General features: G+C 36.0%; 11 non-coding genes across 11 annotated transcripts; all 11 read right to left on the bottom strand.

Moving 5' to 3' along the window:
• Positions 1-11,499: 11,499 nt before the first annotated feature.
• On the bottom strand, positions 11,500-11,571 carry Trnap-cgg (transfer RNA proline (anticodon CGG)). Its single transcript has one exon. It is a non-coding gene; the product is annotated as a tRNA-Pro (tRNA).
• A 709-nt stretch (positions 11,572-12,280) lies between these two features.
• On the bottom strand, positions 12,281-12,352 carry Trnap-ugg (transfer RNA proline (anticodon UGG)). Its single transcript has one exon. It is a non-coding gene; the product is annotated as a tRNA-Pro (tRNA).
• Positions 12,353-12,905: 553 nt separating this feature from the next.
• Trnap-cgg (transfer RNA proline (anticodon CGG)) lies at positions 12,906-12,977 on the bottom strand. The gene has a single exon. It is a non-coding gene; the product is annotated as a tRNA-Pro (tRNA).
• A 706-nt stretch (positions 12,978-13,683) lies between these two features.
• Positions 13,684-13,755, bottom strand: Trnap-ugg (transfer RNA proline (anticodon UGG)). The gene has a single exon. It is a non-coding gene; the product is annotated as a tRNA-Pro (tRNA).
• A 234-nt stretch (positions 13,756-13,989) lies between these two features.
• Positions 13,990-14,061, bottom strand: Trnap-agg (transfer RNA proline (anticodon AGG)). The gene has a single exon. It is a non-coding gene; the product is annotated as a tRNA-Pro (tRNA).
• Positions 14,062-15,247: 1,186 nt separating this feature from the next.
• Trnap-cgg (transfer RNA proline (anticodon CGG)) lies at positions 15,248-15,319 on the bottom strand. Its single transcript has one exon. It is a non-coding gene; the product is annotated as a tRNA-Pro (tRNA).
• A 709-nt stretch (positions 15,320-16,028) lies between these two features.
• Positions 16,029-16,100, bottom strand: Trnap-ugg (transfer RNA proline (anticodon UGG)). The gene has a single exon. It is a non-coding gene; the product is annotated as a tRNA-Pro (tRNA).
• Positions 16,101-16,653: 553 nt separating this feature from the next.
• On the bottom strand, positions 16,654-16,725 carry Trnap-cgg (transfer RNA proline (anticodon CGG)). The gene has a single exon. It is a non-coding gene; the product is annotated as a tRNA-Pro (tRNA).
• A 706-nt stretch (positions 16,726-17,431) lies between these two features.
• On the bottom strand, positions 17,432-17,503 carry Trnap-ugg (transfer RNA proline (anticodon UGG)). The gene has a single exon. It is a non-coding gene; the product is annotated as a tRNA-Pro (tRNA).
• Positions 17,504-17,737: 234 nt separating this feature from the next.
• Positions 17,738-17,809, bottom strand: Trnap-agg (transfer RNA proline (anticodon AGG)). Its single transcript has one exon. It is a non-coding gene; the product is annotated as a tRNA-Pro (tRNA).
• Positions 17,810-18,364: 555 nt separating this feature from the next.
• Trnap-cgg (transfer RNA proline (anticodon CGG)) lies at positions 18,365-18,436 on the bottom strand. The gene has a single exon. It is a non-coding gene; the product is annotated as a tRNA-Pro (tRNA).
• Between the last annotated feature and the right edge of the window lie 398 nt (positions 18,437-18,834).

Genomic DNA, 18,834 nt, shown 5'->3' with positions numbered 1-18,834 from the left:
CAGCTATTACTGTTCACAAAAGTTTGTGACTACTTCACTAACAGTTTATCACTTACTTAAATGTGACTAGTTTTTATTGAGGAAGTTCCTAAATTTTTTAAGAAGGTTCCAGTGTATTTTCAGCAAAATTGCCAAAAAATTTTCTTCTTGCTATAAAAATGTTTTTATATGAACCAATATACATAATGCTACACTTATTTTTATTCCTTCCCTCGCCCTTGTCACGCATTGCTACACTTACACAATGAATGTCCCCTATTCTTTTCAAAACCTCATGTTATTCATGGACGACCCGTGGGGAAAAAGAACACTTTCAGGAAAAGAATATTTCCTCCATTTGTAACAATCCAGGTACATATTCAGCAGACGACTACATTAAAAATGAATAGTGAAGCCTTAAATTTAAACTGTTTTTAAATGTGACTGAGTATTTGAAACGAAGCCAGAAAAATGATTAGCACAATTTTTCTTACTCAACCTCTGAACGTCACAACATATTTTCCAAGACATCGTTCAAACTCTCATTTCAGCACACACAAAAAAAGAAAAAGGAAAGAAAATATTTTCGAGGGAAAAAATAGATGCCATTAATCCTTAGATTTATTATTACACTGATTATTGCTCTGATTTATTAAGCCAAGATTTCTCCCATTTATCTTCTATCTCTCCATTTGATAAAATTCTGAATTTTAGTTTGTGTTTTGATTTTTCGCTGGCAAGAAATCCGAATCTTTCTTGAAAGCTGTTGACAGTTTTTACCAATTCTCTTGATAATTTGCCAAAGTATCATTAATTTTACCATTAAGTCTTTCGAATCTAGCTGATAAATTGTCAAGACTATTTTACTCCCCTTTATTTATTGTCAAAAAAAGATCGCAACATTTTCTCCCTACATTTTTGTCAATCTCTAAAGTCTCAAGACCATTATTTTGAGGAATATTTTAATATAATCCGGGGACGCATTTTTACCACGATTGACAAAAGCAATGTTAAATCCTTTAAAAAATCAAAAAATGTTATTTCTACAAAGGCAACAATGTAATAAAGTTGCTTTTTTAAATGTAGATACGTAATAAACACCGTCTTCTTCACAAGTTGAAATAATTTTCTGAAAAACTACTGTTAGTGCATTCTCAAAGAAATATGAGTGTTGTTTGTTTAATCCATTAGCACGGGTTTACCCCAGTTTTGCCGTTATTTAAAAATCCCCCTCCTTAAATATTTTTAAAAAATAAGTAGATATTGAAAAACAGGTAGAGGCAGGAATTTTCATGTCGGTGAAACTGGTGGAACCATTAGCACAAATGATATATTTTTAATCATACATTTGCTCTTTATGCCCGGAATTTTGCACTTTGGGCTTTAATTTTCATATATTCAAGTGTAAAGAACCTGTATGTATTGCAATGTGAAATATCAGCTTTAATTTTTTTTTTGTACTTGAAAAATAATTATTTGCAGGTGAATTTTTTTTTGAGGGGGGGGGGGGTGGCTACGTGGGTGCATGGGACGAGGTGAGCACCCCCTCCCAGAGCCCTTGGGTTTAAATTGATGTCAATTCTCATAAATAGTTTATACACATGTAAGAATTGTTTTGATTTTTTTAAAAACTCTTCAGAAGGTAATATAAATTGATACTATGTGAGAGAGAGTACTTAATTTCATTTTAAATCTTAGCTCATTACTTATCTGTGAACATGATTTGAAGTAATGTAAATAATTCGGGAAGTTCGATACTGACGAGCTGTGATACAACTGGTACACAACACGCGATGTCTTCAAGATTTTTATTATATATACATACATTTTTTTTAATTTTCACTGCTTGAAAATTCTTTCGGACATTGGGATCATAGGAGTGGTCTCGGTACTCTTGTTTTATATTACAAAAAGGAAAAAAAAAAAAAACTTAAAAATATAATATTGAAAAAACATTTTTGATGGTTTAAAAAATATTTTAGGGGAGAATACCCCTCTGATTCTCCCTCCTTGCAACAAATGTTCATGCACCTGATTTTTTCATCTCTATAGTCCCTCGGAAAATTAACGAATCAAAAATGCTTTTTTCCCCTCCAAATAAAAACAATGGAACTGACAAAAAGTTTATAAAAAATAGGTGCACGCTATCTACAAAAAGTAGCGAGTGAAGGGGAAAACAGTTGTCGCATTTTTATTCAAAGGGACATTTTACGTAAGAAGTGGCAAAAATGGTGTTAGAGCCATCTGAAAAGTTTATTTTTCTTTGCGAAGCAATGTAGTCATTATCCTGAAAATCTGGAAAAAAAAAACAGAAAAAAAACTGGTAAAAGAAGTCCGTTTTCATAACCGGTACGAAGTGACATTTTATACGTCACTTCAGAACCATCTTTACCGGCAATATGAAATGTTGGCACATTTTCTAAATTTCATTTTTTAAAAGAACAATTTGTAAAGCTATTTATAACGCTTCTTTTTTAGTATATTACAGTATTTAATCCTAGATAAATACTTTAAATCTTGTAACTTTTTTCAAAGTGTTCTACAGTTGAATCTATATTTCCTAATTTATTCAATACGGACAATTTAGTACAGCATTTGCTTTGCTTATATCCTTGGTATAAAGATGAACTATGAAAACATTCGGTAAGTTAAGTGTCAATAATGGTGATTCAAACTACTAACATTCACAGACTGTTCATCTCTTCAAATGACTCATAGGGATGTCTTGTATCTAAGTACTAATCCTTTATCTGCTTTCGATAAAGAAGATCTAATAACAAGCACTATTTGCCTATTTCATTGACTGTCACTTCCTTTTATTCCTTTCCCCAATCGTTCCGTTGTTCGTAGATCCCCTGATTTGGTCTGCTGCTCATCCAAGCAAAAGTCCCCTTTCCTTACTCACCTGCAAAGAAAACACCTTCTAGAACAGGAACACCTATTGTTGCACTTGATCTTATCCCACGAGAGCTTCAGAATGTGGAGGCAGAACATTCCAGAATTTGAATTGTATTTATTGTAGAATTTGTCAGGTATCAACTACCGAAGAAGAGGTGAAAGGAGGGGAACAGATTTTCGAACATTTTCCATTTCGTTCACATTGTAACGAATTTTGGCTTACGAGTATTTCTTAGACTTGGGAAGGTAAATCGCAGTATGTGCTGAAATGAGGTTTTGAGATATTTGAAGAAATGCGTTTTGAATTTCGTGCTAACAATTGTAAAATGTTGGAATTTGGTGTTTTTTTTTTTCGTGTTTTACTGCAGCGAAAATCAAACGAACAAGCTTGATCATTAAAGCTTAAGTATAAGAAATGGCAAAAAAAAAAAAAAAATATGAATCCTGATAATTTTTTAGATTGTAGTAAGAAGGCAATTCTTACGACAGTACAGTAACCCCTCGTAACATCGCGCCTCGTTATATCACTGATTCGGATATATCGCGCTTGTTATTTCTCTCCCAAAAAATTATGATGCTTTACATGTCACATACCTCAGAAAATTTGCAACTTTCGATTCATATTTCATTATAAAACATTTAAAACGCTTTTTTTTAAAGAAAAAAATTTAAACTTTTTAAAAAAATAATTTTATCAAGAAAATGTCCCTGATATAATACGAAACTGATCTTTTTGTAGAGGCATATATAAATGATTTTTAGTTAATTAAATCGTTATTTTTCATGACCTCGGTTATATCACGTTGTCGGAGATATACCGCGCTTTTTTGTTGTCTAAAGACAAGCGTGATATAACGAGCAGTTACTGTATTGTGGTTGTTGTAAAAAAAGAGTAGGCAGAGTTGATTTCGATGAAATGCAGTAAATTTTCAACACTGATATTTTTGTGCAATGAATAAATCAACCAGAAAATTTCCCAATAAAAGCCAGGCACTTTTCCGGAATAGATCAAGATGTTCCCAAGAGAACTTAGATTTGTTTATAGTAATAGTTTCTTAGTTTATCAGGAAAGGTCTTAAATCATATTAGGAGGACTTCTTTTCGAATCTAAGGTATGATTTGCAAGCAAGAACCGAACAGTGTGTATGCCTGCAATTCTTGCAACATTGCATTATCCAGAGACTGCCTTGTGGCATATGGGCTTTAAGTAAAGCAATGTAAGGCGGTTTGATTTCCTATTTGTATAAATTTTGTTTATTTACTTTGCTGACGACGAATCTATTTACACGTTGTTAATTATTCCTTTTTCGCCAAAGTTATTTTGCGGACGTTTCGTTGAAGTTCACCGACAATTAAAAAAAATCTTATTTTATACTACTCGTTAATGGTTTTATTAACAACTGAGCCGCGTCGTAGGGCTTTGCACGGTCTTCCTCGAAAATAAAAGTTTTTTCAAGTGACGCGTGTTCAACAATCAGGCTTAAACCAAAAAAAAAAAAAAAAAATTCCCGACTAATTGAGGAAAAATAACCAAGAAGGAAAAACAAGTTCAAGTTTTTTGTCACTGATTTGTTAGGAAAAATTAAAAGTCTTTAGTTAGTTGTGTGATTTAGAACGAAATACATGATAGCCCTGAGGAAAATTTCAGCACAGGGAAAAAAGTATTTTAGAAGACATTTCGGGGTCTTTGGCGTCACGCGGACTTCGTTTCTTTTTCTGTTCTACTTTTTAAATTGGGGCATTTAACGAGCTTTAGCGCGTCGGCCGTAATGCTTCAGAGATAAAAAGAGTTTTATTTAAATGTTTTACTTCATGCGCAAAAGTTTAACTTAATCTCTTTTCTTACGTCCGTGCCTTAAAGTATTTTCGCACATTTGCTGACTTGAGCTTTCTTCTGTCATTACATTTGCATATGGTACTATACATGATGCATGAAGGTTGATCCCTGTGCAGAATACTTGAGTGAGAGAGTATTGCAATGAAATATTTCTTAATTTAAGTACTGAAATTTTAAGTAGTAAATTTATTATTAATCATTATTAAATCATTATTAAGTACGCATATCCATCCTACAAAAATCAATACAGGGTTTGCATAAAAGAATGTCTCGGTTTTAGAAATTTAAATTTCATAAATTATTACACTTAACACTATACATGATTCAGTAAAATAAACTGTGAAAGGTTTTTTTCACTCACAAATGTTCAATGTTTGCGCCTTGCGTAACACGACACACATCTGTAACATACATTTTGGAGTGTTTCAATGTCAATTTTTTGTAATGTTACACATTAGCGATCTTTCAGTTCTTGCAATGTTGGTTGGTTTGATTAGGATTTTTGGCGAGGTTAGGTTTTCGGCTTGCAATGTTGCATGCAATGGTGCTGTAAAAACACTATCTTTGATGAAACTACGTAAAAAATCACATGGGGTTAGGTTTGGATCTCTCACTGTAAAAAAATTCCGAAACGTTACTGAGTATTTCCGTGTAACGTTTCGGGATTTCAACGGTTTTTATCTACTTCCTGGAAAAATCCAGTATCGTTGTTAAAAAGTTTCTTGAATTGCTGCAAGTTGCAAGAATACAGACTTCTCACTGTTGTGAAAAATATTTTTCGCTCCCAGTTTAAAGATAATTGAGTTTATTAATAAAGTGTATGGGCTTCAATTTGCTCACGGTCCGTCCATGCTGACTAAGTTTCTGAAGGAAGCGAATAAGCATGGACTACGTTGCTTAGCAAGAATTGCAGGCGAGTAATATTCTCGATACCTGCTTGCAATTCTGGCTTAACTTACCCATTTTTGCAATACTACGTAGGGAACTCTCAAAGTTCACTCTCAAGTTCTGGGAACACGACTGGCTTCAAATGGGAAGATTTCTGAATTTTTCAGGAGACTTCCTCGATAATTTCAGGAAGGTTACTGAATTTCAGCGGAAAACGTTCCTGGTTTTTGATAGGTATCTTACTGGCAGAAATTGGACGTGTCAGTTGCCCATTATTTTTCAGGAACGTTTTTGAAACGTTTTTACAGTGCTGGCTGGCCAACGCATAAAGGGTAAATCATCATCACCTGCATGGCCAATCCAGCATTACGGAACGTCAGTGGCACAGCGAAATGGGAGAGGGGGACAACCCCTCTCCCCGAGTTCTCGGTTTTAACATTGTTTCCAACCCTAATACAGTAGTTATTACACTGACAGTTAGTTAATACACAGTGTCAGGACTTGTGACCAAAAAACCCCCTTCAGAAAAAATTCTGGCTGCTCTAGTGCGGAACGTGCACGTTTAAATAGTTACGTACGTTAAAATAAACTTTCACAATTTATCTTTATTTTTATGCATCATTTATAGTGCTAAGTGTAATAGTTTATGAAATATAAATTTTTAAAACCGGGATATTATTTTATGCTAGCCCTGTATAATGGTGATGCAATTTATGAAGATATCTCAGTTTCGTTATTTGATCCAAAATTATGTTTTCTGCTCTTGACTTCCTTTGTGTCTATAGAAAGATATTTCAGAAACGAGCGGATGTGTGCATCACATGAGTTCCTTTCACTCAAATTTAATGTCATTTTCCCATTATTGGCAATTTTAATGTGATTCAATAGTTTACTCTCTAAATATCACCAACAGTATCCAAATCGAAACCAGATTTAAAAAAAAAAAAAAACACCAAATTTGTCACCAAGATGGCGACAAAACTTGGCGACCAAACTTGGAGACCAATTTTGCCGATATATCGCCAAGTGTCCGCCAAATTGTAACACCACTTGAGTTTACATTGAAATTAACAATGACTTCTTCCCAAAAAAGGTGCAAAAGACCTCTTAGGAACATTAGATCGCAACCAAAAGGAAAGGTCCACAACTAGACCCCACTAGGAGTCTACGTCCCAAATTTCAACTTCCTAGGACATACCGTTCTTGAGTTATGCGACATACATACGCACATACGTACATACAGACGTCATGAGAAAACTCGTTGTAATTATCTCGGGAATCGTCAAAATGGATATTTCGTGTGTCTATACGTTCTTAGGCGCTTCCATGGCCGATCGAGTCGGAAAAAAAAAAAAAAAAAAATAAATAAAAATGAAAAAATAAAATAAACTCAACATTCATTCGGGGGTGAGCTAAATGGAAATTAAAGTCGATTTTTGACTGAAAACTCTTTCGCGAATACAATACTTCCTTTTTTGTAAAAGGAAGTAAAAACAAAATTTTTTCTTTGAAAAAAATTTAAAAAACATAACTTTTAAAAGCAATGTTTGGTTTATTTTTCAATTACTGTATTGTACCGATGGGTAACATTCGCTCAGTAATTAAAATTTCAAAATACAATTTTCCAAAAGATTTAGAAAACTTTTATATATTACTAATGGTACCCGCTCGGCTTCGCCCGTAGTTGAAAATTAAAAGGTCATTCGTTCGCCTATATATTTACAAATAATAGATGACGAATTTCTCGCCAATTGGCTATGTTCATTCGCTCTCCCATTACACGTTATGATAATTTCGTAATTTACTCGTCCATCAGATGATAATTTTGCTCCGGAAAATATTCTTAAAATTAAAATAGAAAAAGAACAAAATCGAATTTTCGAAAAATCGCTTCGAGGTGCACACCCCCATGCTACAAACTAACTTTGTGCCAAATTTCATGAAAATCGGCCGAACGGTCTAGGCGCTATGCGCGTCACAGACATCCTACAGACATCCTCCGGACAGAGAGACTTTCAGCTTTATTATTAGTAAAGAAAGATAAAGATTAAAGTGTACTGAAAAAAAAAATAAATGTACTCCCATCTTTACTATTTTCGGCTAAGTCGCGCCAATGAAAAACATTTTTGTTGTCAGAGTTGATGTTTTTAAGTGGGAGTAAGCATTATAGAAAAAAATAATCCACTCAAATTATGTGTGAACTATTAGAAATGATATTAAAAAGAGAAAAAAAAAATTGAATTTTCAACTTCGAATATGTACAGTGGCTCCCAAGAGTGTTCGTACACTTTAAATTTTTTAGTAAAACCAAAATAACGCGAAACGGAATTCGAATATGAAGTCCAATAATTTTTCACATCATTCCTATGTCATTCTAAATAAAACCCTGTAGTTTTTTAAAAATATTGTCGGATCTTCTTTTTGAAATGGGTCGAAAAACGAAGAGACAGAGAAATAATACGCCACAAAAGTCATTGCACACTCAAATAATTTTGAATAAATTCATGATTAAAATTATCATATGTCGTTTTTTTTATTGTTTTTGCATTGTGTTGACCCTTAAAAGTCACTTGGTTTTAATTTTTTGTGTATTTATTTCTTAATATTGTGCTTAATACTTTAAAACGGCTGGTATTCGTAAAAGACCACAAACACCATTCGAAATTTGAATTTTTTCCTCACAGTAGCGATAAATTGCTTTGAAATGACTCTAAATTAGTCAATTTATTCCATTCTATAGTAAAGTGCTTAATAAAATGCTTTAAAGAAAAGAATCGGACCGAAAACAAGGTAAGAAAAGTTCAACCGGCAAAGTTGACAAAGCGTGATCGGAGATTTACAGTTAAAAAATTTATGAAAAATACACATTTGAGTGCTGTAAAAGTTCCTGCAGAGTTAAATGAAAAATTTAACATTTAATTTTCACCTAAAATTGTTCGCCAAGTTGTATGATTAGCTGGATTAAATGGGATCTCTTCCTGCAGAAATTTTCTTGGCCGCGCGAAAAACAGAAAGCTTCCTCTTTTCGTCGCAAAATGAATGAAAAATGAGCTCAAAATGTTTTGGAATTACGTCTTACTTACACACGAAAACAAATTTAACATTTTTGGTTAAATTGTTGTATAATTGTAAATAGAAGAAAAATTAGGAACTTAATCTTAAGAACTTAGTTGGATCTGTTAATCAGGACGTTGAAGGTGTTCTTCTGTGAGGGTGCCTATCAGCATCAGGACTTAGTAGTTTGGAATTTTTGGGTGAAATACTGAATCATGTTGTTCATTTAAATATTTTAAAAACCAATTTTAAAATCTTTGCCAAAAATTTGGCTATCGGAAACAACTTTGTTTTTTATCAAGACAACGATAAGTAGCCCACGGTTTTCAACGTTTGCGTCTAGTGCCTCAAAAATTGTCCTAAAATTTAGAAAGTACCCCTTCAACTTCCAGATTTCAACCTAATGTAACATATTTAGAGATATCTGGAGGATAGATTACGAAAATACGGCTTTGAAACGAAAATAGAGCTAGAAAAAATAAGACTTGAAGAGTGGTTGAACACTTACTCAGAAATTACGCAAAAAAAAAAAAAAAAAAAGAAAGAAAAAAGAATGAAATCTATTCCCAGACGTTTAAAAGGTGTTGTTGATATTGCATGATATTCTACTAAATAATAACTTAGTAAAAGGGTAGATTATTCAATAATATGTAGACTTTTTTTAAAGTGTACGAAGACTTTTGTAAGATAAAATTTCTGGCACTTTTTGGTTGTTGATTTTTAAAAAAATAAGTTTTAATATTAAAAAAAAATCATGTAGTTTTGTTGAAAATTGATCATAGATCTTATAATTAGATACCTATTCCGAAATATTAATTCAAACCAATGGATAGGCTCCTATTTCATTGAAAGTCGTAGGTGTACGAACACTTTTGGGAGCCACTGTATATAAAATTCAATTGAAAAAGTTTTTTTTTAATTTAATTTTTATAACTTCATTAATAGTTTCAAAAAATAAATAATTTGAATAAATGCTTTTTCAGCATTTGATCTGTGCCACACTAAAGAAATCCGAAATGTTACGGAGTATTTCCGTGTAACGTTTTAGGATTTCAATAGTTTTTATCCACTTCCTGGAAAAATCAAGTATTGTCAAAACGTTTCCTGAGTTGCTACAAGTTGCACAAATGCAGACTTTTCACTATTCTGAACAATATTTTTACCTCCCAGTTTAGTTATTAAACTGAGCGCATTTATAAACTGTTACGGCTTCAGCGCGATTACGGACCGTCCAGACTGTTAGCTCGGAAAGACAGCGAATAGGACCTTGGACTACGTAGCTCTGCCAGAATTGCAGGCGAGTAAAATTCTTGACACTTAACTGTGTGTGCAATTCTGGCTTAGCTTTGGCCATGATTACAATACTACTTTCGGAACTTTCTTGAAAAACCAGGAAGATGCCAAGCTATTACCGTATATCTACTTAAGTTTACTCTTATGGTCAGGAGACGCGACTGGCTTTAAAATGGAATGTTTCTGAATCATACTCCTAGAACACTCAGCCCCGATGTTAGCGAATTATTTTATAATGTTTCAGGAATGGAAACATTTTTTATAGCATATTTAATTAAGAAAAATATACATACGGGCTCGGCCGGGATTTGAACCCGGGACCTCTCGCACCCGTGTCCAGAATCATAACCCTAGACCACCGAGCCAGAGGGGCCTGCAATATGATTTTTATAGCGTTTCTTATATGTAAACTTATTTTAAAAATAGCATTACTGGTTTAAAAAAAAATAGACGGGCTCGACCGGGATTTGATTCCATGACCTGGCGCACCTTACGTGAGAGTCAAACTCCTAGAACACTAGGCCCCGATGTTAGAGAATTATTTTATGCTGTTTTATGCATGCAAACATTTTTTTAAAGCATAATTAAGTAAAAAAAACACATACATACGGGCTCGGCCGGGATTTGAACCCGGAACCTCTCGCATCCTAAGCTTGAATCATACCCCTAGACCACCGAGCCAGTTTGTCGGGAAATATGATTTTTATAGCGTTTCTTATATGTAAACCTAAATTGAAAATAGCATTACTGGTTTAAAAAAAAAACAGATAGGCTCAACCGGGATTTAAATCCGCAACCTCGCGCACACTACGTGAGAATCATACCCCTAGAACACTCAGCCCCGATGTTAGCGAATTATTTTATAATGTTTCAGGCATGCAAACATTTTTTAAAGCATATTTAATTAAGAAAAATATACATACGGGCTCAGCCGGGATTTGAACCCGGGACCTCTCGCCGTCTAAGCTTGAATCATACCCCTAGACCACCGAGCCACAGTGTCGAGTAAGATAATTTTTATAGCGTTTCTTATATGCAAACTTAATTTAAAAATAGCATTACTGGTTTAAAAAAAAAATAGATGGGCTTGACCGGGATTTGATTCCATGATCTCGCGCACTTTACGTGAGAGTCATACTCCTAGAACACTAAGCCCCGATGCTAGAGAATTATTTTATGCTGTGTCATGCATGCAAACATTTTTTTAAAGCATATTTAATTATAAAAAATCATACATACGGGCTCGGCCGGGATTTGAACCCGGGACCTCTCGCACCCTAAGCTTGAATCATACCCCTAGACCACCGAGCCACTTTGGCGGGAAATATGATTTTTATAGCGTTTCTTATATGTAAACCTAAATTGAAAATAGCATTACTGGTTTAAAAAAAAAAAACCATAGGCTCAACCGGGATTTAAATCCGCAACCTCGCGCGCTCTACATGAGAATCACACCCCTAGAACACTCAGCCCCGATGTTAGCGAATTATTTTATAATGTTTCAGGCATGCAAACTTTTTTTAAAGCATATTTAAGAAAAGTATACATACGGGCTCGGCCGGGATTTGAACCCGGGACCTCTCGCACCCGAAGCGAGAATCATACCCCTAGACCACCGAGCCACAGTGTCGTGTAATATAATTTTTATAGCGTTTCTTATATGTAAACTCAATATAAAAATAGCATTACTGGTTTAAAATAAATAGATGGGCTCGACCGAGATTTTATTCCATGACCTCGCGCACCACTTGTGAGCGTCATATTCCTAGAGCACTAAGCCCCGATGTTAGCGAATTATTTTATACTGTTTCATGCATGCAAACATTTTTTTAAAGCATAATTAATTAAAAAAAAAACATACATACGGGCTCGGCTGGGATTTGAACCCGGGACCTCTCGCACGTTATGCTTAAAACATACCCCTAGACCACCGAGCAACTTTGTCGGGAAATATGATTTTTATAGCGTTTCTTATATGTAAACCAAAATTGAAAAAACCTTTACTGGTTTAAAAAAACCAGATAGGCTCAACCGGGATTTCAATCCGCAACCTCGCGCACTCTACTTGAGAATCATACCCCTAGAACAATCAGCCCCGGTGTTAGCGAATTATTTTATAATGTTTCAGGAATTCAAACATTTTTTAAAGCATATTTAATTAAGAAAAATATACATACGGGCTCAGCCGGGATTTGAACCCGGGACCTCTCGCACTCTACTTAAGAATCATACCCCTAGAACACTCAGCCCCGGTGTTAGCGAATTATTTTATAATATTTCAGGAATGCAAACATTTTTTAAAGCATATTTAATTAAGAAAAATATACATACGGGCTCAGCCGGGATTTGAACCCGGGACCTATCGCAACCAAAGCGAGAATCATACCCCTAGACCACCGAGCCACAGTGGCCTTCAATATGATTTTTATAGCGTTTCTTTTATGTAAACTTAATTTAAAAATAGCATTACTGGTTTAAAAAAAAATAGATGGGCTTGACCGGGATTTGATTCCATGACCTCGCGCACCTTACGTGAGAGTCATACTCCTAGAACACTAAGCCCCGATGCTAGAGAATTATTTTATGCTGTGTCATGCATGCAAACATTTTTTTAAAGCATATTTAATTAAAAAAAATCATACATACGGGATCGGCCGGGATTTGAACCCGGGACCTCTCGCCCCCTAAGCTCGAATCATACCCCTAGACCACCGAGCCACTTTGTCGGGAAATATGATTTTTATAGCGTTTCTTATATGTAATCCTAAATTGAAAATAGCATTACTGGTTTAAAAAAAAAAACCATAGGCTCAACCGGGATTTAAATCCGCAACCTCGCGCGCTCTACATGAGAATCACACCCCAAGAACACTCAGCCCCGATGTTAGCGAATTATTTTATAATGTTTCAGGCATGCAAACTTTTTTTAAAGCATATTTAAGAAAAGTATACATACGGGCTCGGCCGGGATTTGAACCCGGGACCTCTCGCACCCGAAGCGAGAATCATACCCCTAGACCACCGAGCCACAGTGTCGTGTAATATAATTTTTATAGCGTTTCTTATATGTAAACTCAATATAAAAATAGCAATACTGGTTTAAAATAAATAGATGGGCTCGACCGAGATTTTATTCCATGACCTCGCGCACCACTTGTGAGCGTCATATTCCTAGAGCACTAAGCCCCGATGTTAGCGAATTATTTTATACTGTTTCATGCTTGCAAACGTTTTTTAAAGCATAATTAATTAAAAAAAACATACATACGGGCTCGGCTGGGATTTGAACCCGGGACCTCTCGCACGTTATGCTTAAAACATACCCCTAGACCACCGAGCAACTTTGTCGGGAAATATGATTTTTATAGCGTTTCTTATATGTAAACCAAAATTGAAAAAACCTTTACTGGTTTAAAAAAACCAGATAGGCTCAACCGAGATTTCAATCCGCAACCTCGCGCACTCTACTTGAGAATCATACCCCTAGAACAATCAGCCCCGGTGTTAGCGAATTATTTTATAATGTTTCAGGAATTCAAACATTTTTTAAAGCATATTTAATTAAGAAAAATATACATACGGGCTCAGCCGGGATTTGAACCCGGGACCTCTCGCACTCTACTTAAGAATCATACCCCTAGAACACTCAGCCCCGGTGTTAGCGAATTATTTTATAATGTTTCAGGAATGCAAACATTTTTTAAAGCATATTTAATTAAGAAAAATATACATACGGGCTCAGCCGGGATTTGAACCCGGGACCTATCGCAACCAAAGCGAGAATCATACCCCTAGACCACCGAGCCACAGTGTAGTGTAATATAATTTTTATAGCGTTTCTTATATGTAAACTCAATATAAAAATAGCATTACTGGTTTAAAATAAATAGATGGGCTCGACCGAGATTTTATTCCATGACCTCGCGCACCACTTGTGAGCGTCATATTCCTAGAGCACTAAGCCCCGATGTTAGCGAATTATTTCATGCATGCAAACATTTTTTTACAGCATAATTAATTTTAAAAAAAAACTTACATACGGACTCGGCCGGGATTTGAACCCGGGACCTCTCGCACCCTAAGCGAGAATCATACCCCTAGACCACCGAGCCACAGTGGCCTTCAATATGATTTTTATAGCGTTTCTTATATGTAAACTTAAATTAAAAATAGCATTACTGGTTTAAAAAAAAAATAGATGGGCTCGACCGGGATTAGATTCCATGACCTCGCGCACTTTACGTGAGAGTCATACTCCTAGAACACTAAGCCCCGATGTTAGCGAATTATTTTATACTTTTTCATGCATGCAAACATTTTTTTAAAGCAAAATTAATTATAAAAAATCATACATACGGGATCGGCCGGGATTTGAACCCGGGACCTCTCGCACCCTAAGCTTGAATCATACCCCTAGACCACCGAGCCACTTTGGCGGGAAATATGATTTTTATAGCGTTTCTTATATGTAAACCTAAATTGAAAATAGCATTACTGGTTTAAAAAAAAAAAACCATAGGCTCAACCGGGATTTAAATCCGCAACCTCGCGCGCTCTACGTGAGAATCACACCCCTAGAACACTCAGCCCTGATGTTAGCGAATTATTTTATAATGTTTCAGGCATGCAAACATTTTTTAAAGCATATTTAATTAAGAAAAATATACATACGGGCTCAGCCGGGATTTGAACCCGGGACCTCTCGCCGTCTAAGCTTGAATCATACCCCTAGACCACCGAGCCACAGTGTCGAGTAAGATAATTTTTATAGCGTTTCTTATATGCAAACTTAATTTAAAAATAGCATTACTGGTTTAAAAAAAAAATAGATGGGCTTGACCGGGATTTGATTCCATGATCTCGCGCACTTTACGTGAGAGTCATACTCCTAGAACACTAAGCCCCGATGCTAGAGAATTATTTTATGCTGTGTCATGCATGCAAACATTTTTTTAAAGCATATTTAATTATAAAAAATCATACATACGGGCTCGGCCGGGATTTGAACCCGGGACCTCTCGCACCCTAAGCTTGAATCATACCCCTAGACCACCGAGCCACTTTGGCGGGAAATATGATTTTTATAGCGTTTCTTATATGTAAACCTAAATTGAAAATAGCATTACTGGTTTAAAAAAAAAAAACCATAGGCTCAACCGGGATTTAAATCCGCAACCTCGCGCGCTCTACATGAGAATCACACCCCTAGAACACTCAGCCCCGATGTTAGCGAATTATTTTATAATGTTTCAGGCATGCAAACTTTTTTTAAAGCATATTTAAGAAAAGTATACATACGGGCTCGGCCGGGATTTGAACCCGGGACCTCTCGCACCCGAAGCGAGAATCATACCCCTAGACCACCGAGCCACAGTGTCGTGTAATATAATTTTTATAGCGTTTCTTATATGTAAACTCAATATAAAAATAGCATTACTGGTTTAAAATAAATAGATGGGCTCGACCGAGATTTTATTCCATGACCTCGCGCACCACTTGTGAGCGTCATATTCCTAGAGCACTAAGCCCCGATGTTAGCGAATTATTTTATACTGTTTCATGCATGCAAACATTTTTTTAAAGCATAATTAATTAAAAAAAAAACATACATACGGGCTCGGCTGGGATTTGAACCCGGGACCTCTCGCACGTTATGCTTAAAACATACCCCTAGACCACCGAGCAACTTTGTCGGGAAATATGATTTTTATAGCGTTTCTTATATGTAAACCAAAATTGAAAAAACCTTTACTGGTTTAAAAAAACCAGATAGGCTCAACCGGGATTTCAATCCGCAACCTCGCGCACTCTACTTGAGAATCATACCCCTAGAACAATCAGCCCCGGTGTTAGCGAATTATTTTATAATGTTTCAGGAATTCAAACATTTTTTAAAGCATATTTAATTAAGAAAAATATACATACGGGCTCAGCCGGGATTTGAACCCGGGACCTCTCGCACTCTACTTAAGAATCATACCCCTAGAACACTCAGCCCCGGTGTTAGCGAATTATTTTATAATATTTCAGGAATGCAAACATTTTTTAAAGCATATTTAATTAAGAAAAATATACATACGGGCTCAGCCGGGATTTGAACCCGGGACCTATCGCAACCAAAGCGAGAATCATACCCCTAGACCACCGAGCCACAGTGGCCTTCAATATGATTTTTATAGCGTTTCTTTTATGTAAACTTAATTTAAAAATAGCATTACTGGTTTAAAAAAAAATAGATGGGCTTGACCGGGATTTGATTCCATGACCTCGCGCACCTTACGTGAGAGTCATACTCCTAGAACACTAAGCCCCGATGCTAGAGAATTATTTTATGCTGTGTCATGCATGCAAACATTTTTTTAAAGCATATTTAATTAAAAAAAATCATACATACGGGATCGGCCGGGATTTGAACCCGGGACCTCTCGCCCCCTAAGCTCGAATCATACCCCTAGACCACCGAGCCACTTTGTCGGGAAATATGATTTTTATAGCGTTTCTTATATGTAATCCTAAATTGAAAATAGCATTACTGGTTTAAAAAAAAAAACCATAGGCTCAACCGGGATTTAAATCCGCAACCTCGCGCGCTCTACATGAGAATCACACCCCAAGAACACTCAGCCCCGATGTTAGCGAATTATTTTATAATGTTTCAGGCATGCAAACTTTTTTTAAAGCATATTTAAGAAAAGTATACATACGGGCTCGGCCGGGATTTGAACCCGGGACCTCTCGCACCCGAAGCGAGAATCATACCCCTAGACCACCGAGCCACAGTGTCGTGTAATATAATTTTTATAGCGTTTCTTATATGTAAACTCAATATAAAAATAGCAATACTGGTTTAAAATAAATAGATGGGCTCGACCGAGATTTTATTCCATGACCTCGCGCACCACTTGTGAGCGTCATATTCCTAGAGCACTAAGCCCCGATGTTAGCGAATTATTTTATACTGTTTCATGCTTGCAAACGTTTTTTAAAGCATAATTAATTAAAAAAAACATACATACGGGCTCGGCTGGGATTTGAACCCGGGACCTCTCGCACGTTATGCTTAAAACATACCCCTAGACCACCGAGCAACTTTGTCGGGAAATATGATTTTTATAGCGTTTCTTATATGTAAACCAAAATTGAAAAAACCTTTACTGGTTTAAAAAAACCAGATAGGCTCAACCGAGATTTCAATCCGCAACCTCGCGCACTCTACTTGAGAATCATACCCCTAGAACAATCAGCCCCGGTGTTAGCGAATTATTTTATAATGTTTCAGGAATTCAAACATTTTTTAAAGCATATTTAATTAAGAAAAATATACATACGGGCTCAGCCGGGATTTGAACCCGGGACCTCTCGCACTCTACTTAAGAATCATACCCCTAGAACACTCAGCCCCGGTGTTAGCGAATTATTTTATAATGTTTCAGGAATGCAAACATTTTTTAAAGCATATTTAATTAAGAAAAATATACATACGGGCTCAGCCGGGATTTGAACCCGGGACCTATCGCAACCAAAGCGAGAATCATACCCCTAGACCACCGAGCCACAGTGTAGTGTAATATAATTTTTATAGCGTTTCTTATATGTAAACTCAATATAAAAATAGCATTACTGGTTTAAAATAAATAGATGGGCTCGACCGAGATTTTATTCCATGACCTCGCGCACCACTTGTGAGCGTCATATTCCTAGAGCACTAAGCCCCGATGTTAGCGAATTATTTCATGCATGCAAACATTTTTTTACAGCATAATTAATTTTAAAAAAAAACTTACATACGGACTCGGCCGGGATTTGAACCCGGGACCTCTCGCACCCTAAGCGAGAATCATACCCCTAGACCACCGAGCCACAGTGGCCTTCAATATGATTTTTATAGCGTTTCTTATATGTAAACTTAAATTAAAAATAGCATTACTGGTTTAAAAAAAAAATAGATGGGCTCGACCGGGATTAGATTCCATGACCTCGCGCACTTTACGTGAGAGTCATACTCCTAGAACACTAAGCCCCGATGTTAGCGAATTATTTTATACTTTTTCATGCATGCAAACATTTTTTTAAAGCAAAATTAATTATAAAAAATCATACATACGGGCTCGGCCGGGATTTGAACCCGGGACCTCTCGCACCCTAAGCTTGAATCATACCCCTAGACCACCGAGCCACTTTGGCGGGAAATATGATTTTTATAGCGTTTCTTATATGTAAACCTAAATTGAAAATAGCATTACTGGTTTAAAAAAAAAAAACCATAGGCTCAACCGGGATTTAAATCCGCAACCTCGCGCGCTCTACGTGAGAATCACACCCCTAGAACACTCAGCCCTGATGTTAGCGAATTATTTTATAATGTTTCAGGCATGCAAACTTTTTTTAAAGCATATTTAAGAAAAGTATACATACGGGCTCGGCCGGGATTTGAACTCGGGACCTCTCGCACCCGAAGCGAGAATCATACCCCTAGACCACCGAGCCACAGTGTCGTGCAATCTAATTTTTATAGCGTTTCTTATATGTAAACTCAATATAAAAATAGCATTACTGGTTTAAAATAAATAGATGGGCTCGACCGGGATTTTATTCCATGACCTCGCGCACCACTTGTCAGCGTCATATTCCTAGAACACTTAGCCCCGATGTTAGCGAAATATTTCATGCATGCAAACATTTTTTTAAAGCATAATTAATTAAAAAAAACATACACACGGGCTCGACCGGGATTTGAACCCGGGACCTCTCGCATCCTAAGCTTAACTCATACCCCTACACCACCGAGCCAGTTTGCCGGGGAATATGATTTTTATAGCGTTTCTTATATGTAAACCTAAATTGAAAATAGCATTACTGGTTTAAAAAAAACAGATAGGTTCAAC

This window comes from Uloborus diversus, chromosome 8, assembly GCF_026930045.1.
Source record: "Uloborus diversus isolate 005 chromosome 8, Udiv.v.3.1, whole genome shotgun sequence".
In the NCBI taxonomy this organism is placed as follows: Eukaryota; Metazoa; Arthropoda; class Arachnida; order Araneae; family Uloboridae; genus Uloborus; species Uloborus diversus.
Note: the sequence above shows the minus strand (reverse complement) of the source record. Positions and strands in the feature narration are given on the sequence as shown.